This window comes from Pteropus vampyrus, unplaced genomic scaffold, assembly GCF_000151845.1.
Source record: "Pteropus vampyrus isolate Shadow unplaced genomic scaffold, Pvam_2.0 Scaffold16, whole genome shotgun sequence".
NCBI classification, from domain to species: Eukaryota; Metazoa; Chordata; class Mammalia; order Chiroptera; family Pteropodidae; genus Pteropus; species Pteropus vampyrus.
Window position 1 is genome coordinate 3,367,336 of NW_011888797.1, and position 17,009 is coordinate 3,384,344.

The 17,009-nt window shown below is 39.1% G+C and overlaps 1 pseudogene; it reads right to left on the reverse strand.

Annotated features, from left to right (window-relative positions):
* Positions 1 to 17,009, reverse strand: part of LOC105288278 — a 29,984-nt pseudogene that overhangs the window by 4,754 nt on the left and 8,221 nt on the right.

Here is a 17,009-nt window from a genome sequence, read left to right on the forward strand (position 1 = left end):
TTCTTCCTCAGTGTGGGTGCTGATTACAGGAATGACTTCTGATTGTAAAAGTTCGCTGAGCTGTCTGCTTCTAAGGGCACTTTTCTGCATAAACGTTACACTCCAACAAAAACTGAACTAGAGAGGTCATTTGTTCAAATCCTTGTCAATAAGTGATTTACATAAAAATTACTATCTATGCTAAATGGTATAGAAATTTAGAAATTGTAATGTTATAAAATTGTATTTTACTTATACCATAAACTTTTCCCTATTCATCACTGTATCAATTTTACTAAAAAAGGTTTGCTGGGTACCCACTAGATGATTAAGTACCCCCAAACCTTTACTGAGTACCAGCCCATATCCTCCCAAAGGCAGTCAAACTCATACCCAGCTAGTCTTGATAGCCCAGAGGATTTCCATGTCCGTGAGAAAATAGAGTTCTGGAACTCAAGTAAACTATGACTTGGATGAAGCTACCCAGATATGTCATCATAACCTGGGGGCTAAAAGTCAGATTGCCTCATTTTGTTCTGGGCACAGTGTCTGGGTTTGAACCCTGGCTCCACCACTCATTAAACAATTACATTGCGGGACAATTTGCTGAACTTTAGTTTCCTCAGAAATAACAGGTAGCAACAATCCTCACTGAGCTGTTTGGGAGACCAAAATCCATACCCTGGGTGAAATGTTGAGCATAACATCTGGCACACCCGAGTGCTCAGTTTTTACTTGTCCTACTCCACTGGATCTCAGACTCAAAATGTGTGATGAATACTGTCCCTTCCCATGGTGGCGCAGGCTTCTCACTCTTGTCATTGCATGATTTTAACTCACGGGATTCCTTTTAAAGTCCCCCTCAAGTCTTGTAGAATGTCCTCATTTCTTATCTCACATCCCAAACTAGAAGAAAGATCTTAGGACCTCCAAATATTTAAGCATGGGAAAGACTAACTTGGGGAAGTGTCATTTTAAAGTTGTTCCAGGTAAACAGCCTTCCCACTAGCATGTTCCAGAGCAAGTTCTGCCCCACGTTGTTTCTATAAGGTTCTCATCAAGAAGAGCCTCCTCTGGTCAAACATATTTTTTAAAACACTGCTATCACCTCCCTCTCTTGGACATTCTCATGTGCCTCGACATAAGAAAGGCTTGAAAAGATCGCACAGTAAAGAAACCTACTTGTCTGGATCTTACATAGTATTGCTGCCATTTATTTTACCAGGGACCCTTCGATAACATTCTGGAATTTGCATTCTTAGAAAAACAAGTTGGAAATGGAGGAAGATATCAAAAACAACAATGAATGATGCTACCATTTCATTTTCCCAAATTCTCAGAAAAAAAATTATTTTTTAAAATGCTTTCTTGGTAATATTGGCCACAGTTAAGATCTTGTTTTGCAAATGATCTAACCTGGCCACATAAGTGAGGTCTTGCAGACTCAGGATGGTTAGAGGGGTCCTGTACATCTAGATGACCTGTTTGTTTGTCAACAACTTTATTTGTTTATTAAAAACAAATAGATCGAGTTTGATTTTTCAGAAAAAGTTGTCTTCTTTAGAAAACAGATCATTCAACTTCATTCTACATCAATAACCTTTCTCCTCTTGTTCTCTCTTTGTGTAGTAATCTACTAGAGAATTTGTTCCCACAGGTTTGGAGAAGAAAAAAAACTCTTCCACTCCCCCAGTGGCCCTCCCCCTGTGCCTTCTAATGCCCCTAAGCAGCTGGTAGGGTTTATTGCTCTTTCCCCGACATTGGCTTCGTTCTATACACGGAGTAAGATTGATTATCCTCATTCTAAAATGTGAAGATCCAGCATGTGCCTTTGTCTTGTTTCCCCCCGAGAATGAATTGGCATCAACAGCCCTCGGTAAAGAGGCGGCATCTTTTGGGCCACGAGCAGTGACAGCAACAGTATGGGGCAGGCGTGCAGGGGCCACGCCACCACCCACCATCCCGGTCAGCCTCTGTCTTGAGCTCAGTATCCACCAGGGCAAGCTGCTGCCTCACCAGACTGTGCCATGCAAAGACTACCCAGGTCTAAACCTCCTGCAGGGCCTACTTTTGCAAGACTAGCCAGGAGGAAGCTGTAAGCATAGCTTAAATGGCCTTTTATTCAAAGACACCTTCAATTACAACTCTGAGGCTACACCGATGTTGAGATGGATGTGCCTCTGTGTGTGTGTGTGTGTGTGTGTGTGTGTGCACGCATGCATGCATGGGTGTGCATACACATGTGTAGACAATGCATGCAATGTCCGCACATGTGCACGCATATGCATACAATGTCTGCCTGAGTGACCCCAAAGACAGGCTGTACAAACCTGGCACATTAGGAGACTCTCGCCAGGCTCTTATTTTTTGTTTCACCAGTTTGGCTGAAATAACAACTCAGAGTCCCCACAGTACTGAACCATCATTCCAGAGCCAGCCGAGGTTTGGAACATAAAGAGAGCTGAATGAACCAGCATGTAGGCAACCCAGGGAAAGTAATTGTTCTTCTTAGCAGCACGGCTGTTTCTCTGCTTAGCATCTGAACAAGTTAATTTGGAGACATGGCCTTCTGGAAAGAAATGGCGCTCATCTCAGCATCCCGTGGATTCACGGGGAGAGATGCCCTTTCACCAGTAGAGACAGTAAATTATATTTGCAATCCATTTCTATTGAAGGGAAAAAAATTTCTTCTCTTCCCTCAGAGCCACTCTCTTTTGCCTGTTGGCACCATTTAATACCAGTTGTCCAACTTCAGGGGTCACTTTTTGCTCACACCAGTGTCTGGCAACTAGGGAAAGAATTTTACTAATCGAACTAGGAGTAGTTTAATTAGATACAAATCCACATAAAGAAGTTTGTCCTTGGCCAATCCCGGGCTTCAAAGAACTGATCTCAGCAGCGTCTAAATCATACAAATTGGCTAAATTGATCCTGCTCCATAGAAAGGGTACTTCATCTAGATCCAATCAGCAGCAGATTGAGGTGTGATGTGAGATGCGGGGAAGGAATAAGGCAGTCCACTGTTTCTGGGGTGGGAATCAGGCTTCAGGCTGCAAAAACGTCTGCATTTCATTTGGGCTTTGTTACCCCCTGAACGCGGAGGCTGTTGAATCATGGCTCCAGGACTGACTGCCCTTTCTTCTGCGCAGAGGGATAGATGGCAGTGGGCTCAGAAAGGAAGAGCCAGAGAAATATGACCTAGACATTGTGTCTTTTGTTCTGTCCACAGCTTTGCAAGCCTGTATTTGACCCTCTATCACCAATTAATTAAACAACACTAGCAGAGAGGACCCGCTACATTTCTGGCAACAAGCCAGATGTTTTACAAAATTATTTTTCATACCATAGACATGAAAAGTCAGCTATAAACTATAGTAGCATAGGTTTGCCTGGGTGTGAATCCCAGCTCCCAAGGATTAAGCTATGTGATTTGGGGCGAGTCATTTTGGCTCCCTGAAACTCATTTCTCTCATTTATAAAATTGTAATAATGAAGGTGCCTACTTCTTGGGGTCATGGAGAGGATTAAATGTGATAATCCTCAAAAAAAAGCACTTATACAGTTGTTATTACTCTCATTCCCATTTTACAGATGGAGAAAGAGGCTCAGAGAACTTGACTTGTCTCAAACATGACTGCTAATAAGTCACAGGGTTAAGAGGTTCTAATTAAATTTTTGAGACACCAAAGACCATGCACCTTCCACCATGTCATGTGACCAAGATGAAAAGTGTTCATTATAAGCCCTGTGCTATATTTTCGGTGCTAAGGTCTATAAAGAAAGACAAAAGATATCTAAAAGGTTATTTCTCTTCTCAAAAGCAGTGCAAACAATGCACACTGTTTGACTCTGACCACAAAAAAAACTTAAGAGTCCTCACATAGACTCTGTGTCACTACAGACAGTGACAATAATTTCTGTTGTCATGTGATCTCATACAAGCAGCCTTTTGTCTTAGAAACAGTCACTTCTTGCTGTCTGCTACCATAGCCGATAGTATATACCTCTAGAATCTCCCCTTCCGTTTCTTAGACATTATCCTTTTATATGATTCTTTCTTCCTTTAGGAAGCAGCTTCTTGAAAGCAAGTCTTGTGACTAGATCATATTTGAAATTCTGCATCTGGCACATTGCCTAAAAATATGGTAAGCTCTGAGCAGACAGATGTTGAATGAATGAATGAATGAATGAATGGGTTCATTTCTTGACTTTCCATGGAAAAAATGAGACATTGCTTTCATAATTCTTATCTAGGCCCAGAGTGGCATCAGTATAAGGAGATATTGTCTGAAGAAATTCACATATTAATATCTTCCATATATAGATGCTCCTTGAATTACAGTGGGGTTATGTCCTGATAAATCCATTGTAAGTTAATGTATGGTAAGTTTAAAATGCATTTAATACATCTAACTTACCAAACATCATAGCTCTAGCCTAGCCTACCTTAATCATGCTCGGAACACTTACATTAGCTAACAATTGGGCAATTATCTTGAGTTTCATCTCAAGAGTTATTGCCTTCCTTTTCCACTTCTTCATCAAAATACATAGATGGGTGTTTTGTAGACAGAATGGGATACAAAAACACAAAACATAATATCCAAAAACACTGGCAGCACAGTACACTCTAGAGTGTGTTGTTTAAATTCATCATCGTGTGGCTGACCGGGCGCCATAGCTTACAGCCGCTGTCCAGCATTATGAGAGAGTATTAATTGTACCACATATCACTAGCCCAAAAAAAGATTAAAATTCAAAATTCAATGTATAGTTTGTAAAATTTCTAGTGAATTGACATTGCTTTCACACTTTCATAAACGAGAAAAATTGTAAATCAAACCATGATAAGCCAAGGACTGTCCGTACTCACTCTTACTAATATTTTCATGTTTGCACAATTCTTTGTGTCACTTTTGTAAGCCTCTCCCCAATTCAGATTCTAGGCTCTTTGAAAGAGGAAACTACTTATTTACTCTGTATGATACCCTACACAAGAATTTACTTACTTATTCCATAAAATGCCCTGCACAAGAATAGACTTGCATTATGTCATATTGAATAGAATTCCTGGCTCAGGAGGAGAGACAAGATATTGGCAGGTAACATGTATCTATGAATATACTCCCAAATGTGGGATATTAGGATATTAGGATGAAATAGCCTCAGAGTTAAGGGAATTTGGAGTAACGGGACCCATGAAACTTAGAACAAGTATCTTCAGACAGAGTCAGTAAGGTTTACCACCCCCTGTATATAATCCAGTGCAATTTCTTCATGTGAAATAAACCTGTGAGGTGAGGGAGAGGGTTGCAAGTATATATCATAGGTAAGAACAGATGAAAAAGGTCTGAAAGAGGCATATGAAAACAACAGTAGGTAAAGCCTCAAACTCACTACTATAGCCAATTCATGGACTATTTTCTTCCTGTTTTTCATTAACAAAAGTCATTTAAAAACAAATAAGTTAGTATTTTAACCTGCTATGGACCTGGTACTGTACTAAGAACTGGGGACTTTTGGTGAAAGGGTAGACCAGATCACTTCCCATAAGGAGCTCAGAATTTGAAGAAATGACACAGTACATGACCAGGAACATGGGTCCTGCTGTCAGCCTTCTTAGGTTTGAACTCTATCTTCACAAGTTGATTCTAGTTCTTGCACTAAAAATGCGAACACCTGTCTGCCTTGGTCTCCTCACCTATACAGGGAAGAAAATAGAGTGTGTTTCACAAGATGGTTAGTCTGAATATTTAACTAGATATTACATAGGAAGAACCTAGTGACATTCCTATCAAAAGACAAATGTTTAATAAATGTTAGCTATCATTGTTATTAAATAAAGGAAATGTCCTTAGCTTCTAGAATCAGACACTCGAATAAATATTTTGGGTATTTTATCTCATTTACTTGACTCTCACAATTTCCTAATGAAGTCGATATTACTATCCCCATTTTTTAGCTGAGAATACAAAGATTCAGAGGATTTAAAATAACTTAATTAGGGTCCCATAATAAATGAAGTCAGGATCTGAATCTAGGTCTATTTGCTCCTCAACATGACGCTCTTTCAACTATTCAATCTTATTTAATAAATCTTTTAATTCAAAAGCAGTACATCCATCTTCCATTTCTAAAATTCTCACCTGAGATGAGTAGAGATGCTTCATTCTATATTTATCCTTTTCTGTCTTCTTGCATTTTGCACTGTCTTCAATCTATCTTCTCATAGCCATTTGATTAAGTTTTATATTGAGAGGCAAACTTTTCCTTCTCAACATGCTAATTAATTTCTTGTGACAAAGTTTCATACATTGGTTATTTTCTTTCCATTACTCTACGGATAGAGTTCAGCACAGAGCTTCGTACTTATTAATGGCTCGGGAAATTAGCTATTATTACTATTATTATTATTCTTTGTCTTTCCTGACTCTTTAAAAGCATCTACCTAAACAAGATTTTGGTACTTTTAATTCTAAAATAAATTTTTCCTTGATGCTCTCCTTTATGCTTTTGAAATGAATTGTCGTACAGTATATATGGCTTGTGTATCACGTTTGCTAAACTCTGGTTTGGCAGGTCCCTCTGATAGCCTTATTGGTTGTGAAATTATAGTCTTTTGCACATGCAGATCCTTCCAGGTATATGCCCTGGCCTCGTCCAACTTGGCCTAGCTCCAAATACCAAGAACTTTTGGGCTCGAGTCAGCATCATCAAGGCTGCTTTCCAAACAGAATGACATCTGGCCAAGAAATTAGAAGCCCTATCTGTACTAGTAAATCATGTGTATACCATCTGGAGAAATCACTAGAAAATTTTGTGCTCTCCCAAGTCTAGGGTTCTCTCACTAGTCTCCTCTATGTGGGTTCAGATCACAAATCTTTAGTCTCTGATTTATACACTAGTTATCTCTGAAACCTGAGCCCGAGCTTGAACCCATTTAAGCCCTGATAAATTTATACTTCTTGCAGCAACTTCAACCTGAAACTCTAGCCACTGGCTGAGTTCCTGCTTCAATCTCATGGATTCCCCTAGAAGAAATTCACTGCCCCTTACTCACTCTTGACCAAAATCTCCTATTGCATTTTTTCCACTCACTGGATGAATTTTTAAATTTTAATTTCAATAACCCTTTAATAAGCATCTTATCTGGATTCAAGCACTAACAGCACACACAAAAAATAAATTAAACTTATTCTTGAGAAACTTTCATAGTTGTGGGACAAACCAACAGCAAATGGGAGAAGATGTGTTATAATAAGTATGAAGAAAAATAATCTAACCCCACTCCATCCCTCAATTTATACTCAATGTACTCAATTCAAGTATATGTATGCTACAGTTCTGTGAACCAAGGAGGATATAAATATGAATTGGCTCCCTGCCTTTAAATAACTGACAATATAGATGAGGTGATAAAATATTTTAGAGCCTAATCATATTTTAGAGATCATCTAGTCTAACCCTTTCAATCCAGAGAGGTGAAATGACTTTCTTGAGGTTGCACATCAGTACAGAAAGTCACACTCCTATCTTTTCACCCAATACTGTTTCCACCATGTTATATTTGCCCTTTATATATTTCTGCCACACAGATCTCTGTACAGTTCCTAGACTATACAAAGCACATTTTCTCCTGGGGCTTCTATGATGGCTGTTATTTTTTCTAGATGATTCTTAACACAGATAACCATCTGCTTACTCTCACTAAATTGAGGTTTCTGCTCAAATATCACCTACTCAAAGGGGTCAATAAAATAGCAGCCCCTAATACCATCTATCCATTTAACCCGTTCTATGGTTCTGTTTCTTCATATAACTCAACTATTTGACAATATATATACATACATATATGTATATATATGTGTATATATATATATTTAAGTATATGTTTATTAATTTACTTATTGTCCATCTTCCCTTCCTAGAAAGTAAGTTCTATGAGGATAGAAAAATTATCTGCCTTGTTCACTGTATTTGTTGAATAAAGGGTTGAATGCATGAATGAGTAAACAGATGGATAGGCATGAGCAGTAAATTTAGAAAGTATAAGAAAAGACTGTGATAGAAATGAGGAATGTTGTGGAAGAATATTTAATAATCCCTTCTGAAAGCATCAAAAGGAGAAAAGAGCAAAATATCAAAGATTAAGCCTTGGGGCCTACCCTTGCCTAGGGATGAGAGGAAGAGGCCAGGCTTTCTTTCCTCTTCTCTATAGATCATATATTAGGACTGGGAAATGTATCTGACTGAAGATGAGATATTTGACAGGAAAAAGATGACTAAGGGAGTCTAGTGAAAGGGATGCAGAGAGGCTAAGGTGGTGGGGAGAACTCAGGAAAGAAATATAAAAGACTGGTGTCTCTCTGTTGAGTTCTACAAGACCATGAAATAAGGAAAAGGCTTATTTGGACGACCAGAATAAATTATCATGAAGGGCTCAAGATAGGGCGCAATGAAGAGTCCAGAGGTGAAGATCAAGTTCAGTCTATTTCTAAGAATGAGCATCATTCATTTATTCCTTTATTCATTTCCAGATTGTAGGCAGGAAAGAGGCTACTTGTTTATGAAGTTCATAAATAAGATAGATCTCCTGCCTTCAAGGATGTCCCAGTCTGAGATTACAAGAAAAATAGAAGAGAGCAGTACAAATGGGGGGGAAGATGGGGAGTTGGGGAGTTCAGTGGGTAAAGTAATAGAGCTCAGGAAGTCTGGTTCATGAGTAAGCGGTGAAGTAATTAAGTGGCAAGATGGTGTCAGGAAGTTAATGGAAAGAGCCAGAGATGAGTAGTCCATAGTGTAAGGACAATAGTGATAATAATAACCATTTATTTTACGGAGAAGCTCTCAATTTCCTTTTGTCTGCTGAACTTTTCCACCTGCCAATATATATCATTCATTCCTCACATGTGGTGTATAATATTTCCCCCTGCCTTATTTGTGAATGGAGAAACGGAGGCTCAGAGAAGCAAAGGACTTACCTAAAGTTTCACAGTCCCTAAGCCAACTCTAATTTTGGGGTGAGATATTTTACTGCAGTGTCATGTAGTGAATCACAAAGTTATCTGCCAACACCATATTATTTCCTAATAAACCATACCCAGATTTTATTGGCCTGTTTCAAGGATATCTTTACAAAATCTTTCCAACAGTTTTGGTGGGAGTTTTTTTCCTAGAATTTTATCAAAAAACAAAACAAAAACAAAAACAAAAAATGGTGTAATAACAAATTCTAAAGCTAACATCAGCCTCCTTTGTGTTGATGATCTGAATTTCATCAGATATATCTCTTGAACTCATACCCTAGTTAATAATTAAAGTTTGCACCATGTAACATCCACGGGTACTTTTGTTTGCATTGCCCAATAATTGACAACCAGAGTTAGAGCTCCCCCAGACAAGGTTTTGTAGTGTGTGTCCTCTCTCCAGAAACAAAGGACTTGCCTAAATGACACTTTGGGACAAATAGCACCACAATGGATTAAAGATAATCCAGTCCATGTCTCTCAATTACAGACCGACCCTAAGATACCAAAGAGCTTAGTGATTTCCTCAAAGTCCCAGAGCTGCTAAAGCATTTTTTAAAATCTACATGTTAGTCGTTTTTCATTTTTATTGGCATCTATATGTCCTGTATATAAAATCACTAAATATAACTGATCAGGGATTATCTAGTTGAAAGCCCTCATTGTATAAATGAGTTTCAGAGTGGCTAAGTTGAGTCTAATTTCACATAGGGAATCAGTAAAAGAGTTGAAATCCCATCTCCCAATTCCTTATTTGAAGATTTCGTATAGAATAGTCCTTCTCTAAATATAGTCCAGGGATAACTTCATGTGTTAAAAAAAATCTGCTTCCCTCTCTGAACTTACTAAATTATGATTTCTGGTAGCAGCTCAGGAATCTAAAAGCCTCTGCCTGAGGACTTTCTGAATCCTAACATTGTCATTATTTTCATGCATGTTTTCATGTCTTATACTATGACAAAATGACTTTTGTCTTTTCTCTGCATGTTAGACCTTTTTGGGGAAAGCAACCAAAATCCCCTTGTAACTTTCATTAGATTTCCATCCATATCTTCCATTAGACAAGTACTCCCATCTCTCTTTAAAGCCCCTTTTCTGTGATTCTTTCCTGTGCCAAGAGAAGGCAGTCAATGGTGGGCAACACCTCTTCCATACTTTTTTTGGCTTCCTGATTCATGTCATGGCTCTGTCTCCACTTTGGTCTCACACTCAATTTTCTCTCTTCATGTCCTACCTTATCAGCTCATTGAAGGAACTCTGCAAATATTTCCTCTTTTTACTCCTAGTGTGCCTACCCTAGATAGTAACAGATCGGGGAATCAAATGAAAATAGACGATGGATTTGAGTAAAGAACAACAAAGGTGGAAGGCAGGGCATTGAATCCACTTGCCTGAATATTAACAAGATAATGAATCTAGGCTAGAGGTCATTTCTCCAGATTTCCAAATCATTGTCCATTTCTTGAAACAACCTTGCCTGTAATAGCTAATAAAAAACTACAGTTACCACGCGTTGATCATTTACTGTGTTTCAGTCATGTGTGAACTGTTTTATTCACATTATCTTATTTCATTACCATAACAGTTCTATAAGGTAATTATTATTATTCTCATTTCATAGATGAAGAAACTTAGAAGTTCAGTGTCTTGCCAAAGGTCACACAACCAATGGTAGAGCCTGTACTTGGTTTCAGAGTCAACTGAGACTACATTTTTAATTATTGCATTTCAGAATTACTGAGTAGAAAGAAGAATGAGGAGTCCAGCCAGTGCAGGTCAAACTGTTCCTGGAGAACAAAGCTCAAGATTAATTTGAGAACCATGTGATAAACACTAGTCTAAGTATTTTACATGTACGAAGTAAGATAATTCTCAGAGCGACCCATGAGTTAGGTACTAGCATCAACACCCACACTTTACAGATGAGGAAATGGAGACAGAGGGGCTAAGTATTTGCCCCAAATCATACAGTGAGTAAGTGATAGAGCCAGCATTCAACCCCAGACAGTCTGTTCCTAAGACTGATTTCCAACCACTAATCGACATTCCCTCTCAAACCCATTTATTAGTTAAGAACAATATTCAAATACTTTAATAGATTGAACATCATTTTGTAAACAAAGTATATCAAAATATGATTTTTTCCATCTCAAAACAAGAAGGTAGACCCAATTTATTTTTAAATTATCTTCTATCAGTTTAAAAGTATATTAATAAAATTCAGTGACTAGTTATCAGAAAGTGTTGTAAGATCCCACCAAGTGACACCAAGAGCTCACAGAACATTGAATTTTACTCTGAATGAACCAACATGACATACATATTGTTTTTACTGATAACTGCTTCATACATCCAATGAAAAGGAAATTCTACTTTGAGTAGCCACACATACACCTATGTATAAAATTCTCTGGTTACTATTTGACAAATCGACATAAATAAAAGTGGTAATTACTGATATTCAACCAATTTAGATGCACTGTTTTGTGTATGTTCAAAATGCAAGGACATTATACACTATGAGGAAATTTTTCCTTAATAGGCAATGCGAGACACTTCCTACCTGCACACTTTAATCCCAGGTCTAGAGTATAGAGAAATATCTAATATGACATAAGAATCTCTAACCTGTTTCATTTAAAAATGAAATGGCAGACCATATTCTACATATTGGCAAAATTCTCTCCTTGACCAAACCTTGGTCAGGCTCTTCTGAACACGCATCTTGGCTAGGCCATACCTTGGGCTCCTGTGTCCTTCCTTTGTAGAGTACATTTCTAACAAGAAGCTCTCTAAGTCACTTTAACCAGAATTCTCACACTCTATATTTGATCACCTTCAATATCTGATAAAGTTCCTTATCCTCCACCATCCCCCAGGTAGTGTCTAATCACCCTGATCTGCCTTCAGTAAGAATGGGAGTAGATCACTTTAGCTGTAACCCTCTTACCTCTGATGCTTCCTCTTAGTAATTTTTCATTCACTGACCTTTCTCCCACCCCAGTCCTTAGCTATTAATTTTTTTTTTTTTTTGGTATTTTGAATTAAACCCAAACTCTCTCTCTTACTTCAAAATCCCATTATAACCGCTTCTCTTTAATAAAACCTTTACTGTTCTTTTAACAAGTGTCGTGAATAATTTTTCTTTAACATTATAATCTCTACAAATTGCATGTCTATGGTCTCCTTTGTTCATCTAAAATTGGTGGGATGATGAGGGGCAGAGTAAGACTCAAAGTCACCCTTATCCCAAATTATAAATACAATGTAAAGATAAAGTCCATTTATGTGTAACCCCAATATAGGGTCACACTTCATAAGCCACATAAAAGGACAGTGTAAAGAAGGAAATGCCACAAAACTCATCCTGGCCAAGGATCGGTGAGCTAAAAGTTTTAAAATATGCATGCCCTGTAAACTGGGTGCTGTTCTTCACCACAGTGAAAATAAAACTCCAGGAGTTTATGTGGCTTGGACTGCCAAAGAGGATGAAGTGGAGTTCGAGAATCCACCAACTTTTAGAATCCAAACAGAAAAAGTGGAGTCATTCCTTCTTCCATTCCATTTCCATCCTCCTCAGATGAATCATGAAAATCGTAACAAATAGAATGACTCATTGCACAGCTCTTCAGGTTGTATTTTATGGATAGTAATGAACGAGAGGCAGTGTTTATCAGTTGACTCTGCCCTAGAATATCTTTTCAATGTTTATCTCTGGCAAAGTGACCAGACATCATGATCCAATTCAAGCGGATGATTAAGTCAGCCAGTTAATAAACACATACTGAGACTCCAGGCAGGATAAAGCAGCCAAGATAACTACAGTTAGCACATTTTCTCATCATTAAGCTTTGACCACCTTAGATCAGCACACCGGACACTGATCCGCTGTTGCAACAACTTAACTCACAGACCGCCGCTCCACATGCCAGATGCCAGATGTCCTGTAGCCTTCACCAGCCACTGTGACACTTCCCTTTCTCCACTCCCTTCCCCACCATCCTATATTTTCCCCTATTTCATTCACTCAATACTACCTCTTGGAAACACTGGCTGATGGTTTCACTGTTTTCTCCCCTCTTGGATAATACACTCTTGGGGACGAGGTAAATATTTTGAAACACACATTGTATAAGAAGTGGCTGAGCACACGTGTTTTAGAGTCAGAGTATCCACATTCATAGCCTTAACTCTGTGATTTACCGCTTTGTATCCTGTGATCTTGGGCAAGTTGCTTAGTTTCTCTAAACCTTAATTTCTCATCTTTAAAGTAGAGAAATTAACAACTACATTTTAGATTTGTCGTGTGGATGAAATAATAATGCACATATAGGTATAGCAGAGTACCTGGTGTGTGGCAATAATTAATGAGGCCCCCGTTCACATATGTGTTCCTGTTCTATAGCTTTACCTGTGTCATTTCAGTCTTATAACAACTCTTTGTAGTATCATTTTCATCTCCTACTCTGCAATGAGGAACCAGAGGCACAGAGAAGTATGCCTCAGGCCTAAGATCCTGAAGCCAGTGCCGGCAGAACTGGAATGTGAAGCCAGACTGTCTGGCTCCAGCACCTGTGCTCTTAACCCCCATGCTATACGACCTCAAAACAAAATCAAGTCTGGTAGCCACAGAGAAACGTTACATGGAACTCTATTAGGACTTCAGTGCCAATAAGACGCTGCTACCATTTGCATTGGAAAATGATGTGAATGATGACTATTTACCACCTATACCTGAGGTAGAAACAGAAAGGTCGAAAATCTAAGAGCAACTGAGGTTCAGTGGAAGCTATGCTTACGGCCAGCCGTACAAAGAGCCTCCCCACCTTTACCCCTTGCCCCATTTTAGTTCATCATTCAACACTTTGCAGGAATATGTCTTGAGCTATATAGAGTAAACTTCTGTTGGAATAGCACCTGCCTGAACCATAACTTTTCAATAAAGGCAATTGGAAAATAGACATATTTCTATAAAGAACTGTTGGATGGACTTTCACATCCTGTTTCATAATAGAATGGCAACTCCCAGGAAAGAAACAAATCTGGCACCCTGGTTGCTAGAAAATCAAGCCACATAATGCAGCATTTGGCACAACATGCTTCGATGTTTGGTAAGATGCCTCTATTCTTGAGGTACAATGGGCCGTCACAAAGAAAGAAGCAGGATGCTCTTCACAGTCTAAAGCAGGTTAGGGTTTTTGACCAAACATCATCCCAAAGCATCTACCTATAGCTACCAAAGGGACATCCAGTCCCTTTTCCCTACATTATCTTTCCTGACTCCAGGTTTCCCAAGGTCCGAAGACAGGTAAGGACCCCAAGGAGTTAAAACTATCTGAATAACTTCGAGAGACAAGGCTTGAGAAATAAGGAAGTATCTCTAAAAGGGGGAAAGAAACAGCTTTTAAAGCACAGAACTGCCACTATGGGCCTTCCAGGGACACACTCAGAAACCCTGCTGAAAAACTGACTTTCTTGTATAAGCAGTCAAATAATAACACTCCTTTAAGAAGCACAAAATAGTTAAATTCATCACCATAATTCAATAGTACAGGTTATCAAAGAGCAGTTCATCCCTGCCCCCTTTCTCCGGCACTGCTTTTGTGTATTAAACTCAGACTAATCAAATTGGGGGTTCCAAGAGTACTGTATTAGTCATCCCCATCCCTTTTAATTTGTTTAATGGCTTTCTCTCTCTCTCTCTCTCTCTCTCTCTCTCTCTCTCTCTGTGTGTGTGTGTGTGTGTGTGTGCATGTGTGTGTGTGTGTGTTCTAACTGGCTGTACATTGCTTAGCCTCACCATGCCATGTAAATAAAGACTGGATAGGGAAACTTTTGCAGAAAAGAATAAAGTGTGCCTCCATGCTAAAGTTACATTTGATGTTTGAGTAATTCACGAGACGTGTACTGCAAGCAATGGTGCTTATTATTTCTGCTTAGCGGTCTCCAGACACAGGAGAAGAGAGAGGGTGAAGAAAGGAAGGAAGGAAGAAAGAAAAGGAGTCTGAATTTACACTCACCGCTTCAAAAGCCCTTTTGTACTCAGCCAACTTCTCCTGGCTGAAGATGCAGTATTTGCCAAAAAGTCGCCTGCAAGAAAGCACACGGCACAACAAAAGTATAAACCAGTTCATTAAAGGACTCCTTTTCTGCCCACCCCCACCTTCTTTTAATAATTTTTCTTTTATGTGAAAGACATATTTTTTAGAAAGTGGCACTTAGTGTCTAACAATGCTGACTGGGATTAGAACATATTCACCTTGTTAGTGAAGTTTTGAGCCCAATTTGGCTCTTTGGGTCAATTGTCTTTTCACCTGGCCCCAGCCACCAAGTCAACATGAACTAAGAATAGGAGTTATTTAGCATGTAGAACTCGTCGGAGAGCAAGCTTCTCTGAGCGGTGGTCTGAGGGGACTGAGAATGGCTGTCTTGTTTGGGTTGTTGTTTTTAGCTGCTCTTACACATTCAGACTTTCTGTCCATTCAGCCCGAGAGGCCACGTGTCCAGAACCTGAAAGGGGCTAGTGCTTTAGAGCAACTTGGTTAAACTTGCCCTTTCATATGTAGAATTTTCCATACAGACAATACTGCTGTCTGGTCAGTTTAGGGAATTTTCTTAAATATGAATGTTTTTAAATGTTTATATTTTCACACAGATGTTAAAAATGTTTTTAAATGTTTATATTTTCACACAGATGTTAAATGTTTATATTTTCACACAGATTGTGAGGGCTGTGGAAGGGTGCAGAAGTAGGAGAAAGTAGATAAACAAAGAGGGACCAGTAACTTCTTCCATCATAGGCCATGTGGACACCTGCCTGAAAGTCATAAGTGTAATGAAATGACTAGTCGAATGTTTTGGTCTTCATGATGCCAACTGGCTGACTTTTCCAATGCAGTGACCAGCCGTTTTGAAATTTTTCAGGAATAACTCTGGTTTAACCTGAATTATTTAGAAATGATTATCTCATTGGTGGATTTTCTTTCTATTTCTCTCCTGGACATCTGCTTTTATTTCTATCCATTTTAATATTAATTAATACCCCCAGTCTTGGGAAGTATAGTTCAGTCTACTTCAACCAATATTTTATTGAACATTTGTCATGTGTCAAGCAGTCCACTAACTGCTACAGATAAACAGATAAAGAGAGCTAGTTGTTGCCATCAACAATTTTGGGATTTAATGGGAGACACATGATTTCAATGCAATACTGCAAAAAGAAACCCAGAGTGGTTTGGGAGTACTGGGGGAGACTTTAGCACAGTTTAGGGCTCTCAGGAATGGCTTTTCAAAAAGGTGACGACTGGGCTGAGTTTCAAAGAATATGGAAGAATAAACCAATTAACGCAGAGTGAGAAAGGAATTCCAGGAAGAAGGAACCATGTAAGCAAATGCAAAGAAGCATAAAAGAATGGGATTACCAGTTCGGTAGAACCGAAGTGTAAAATATGAGGACAGAAAAAGAGGGGATGGGTGGAGAAACAGGATAAGGAACCAAACTTTGGAGGGTCTAGCCACCATTTTAGAGCATCCGTACTTCATCTCAAGGGCATCGGGGAGCCATTGAAAGGTTAGAGCAGGAGCGTGTGGGGATCAGATCTGAATTCAGTTAGATCTTTGTGTAAATGGATTTGAAGGCTGGAGATGGGAGACTGGCTGGCGAACTGTTACAACCATTTAGGGAAGAAAGAATGGCATTCAGAATGAGGGATGTGGTGGCGAGGTTGTGGAAGAAGATTCGTGTTTTTAAAATGCATGGCAGGTAAAATTAGCAAGATCAGGAGAGGGGAGGGGCTAGAATAATTCCCAAATTTCTGGCTTAGACTGGCGGCAGTGCTGCTGACCAAAAGAGGACCTCAGGAAGGATGGTCTGCAGGTGGAGGAGGGAAGATGAAATGAACAGGGAACATGTTGAGTTCTGGTGCTCACTGACACCATGGGTGGAGGACAGTCAGGCAAGGAATCGCTGAGCTTCCAAAAGCCTTTGACTTAAACCATGTATTC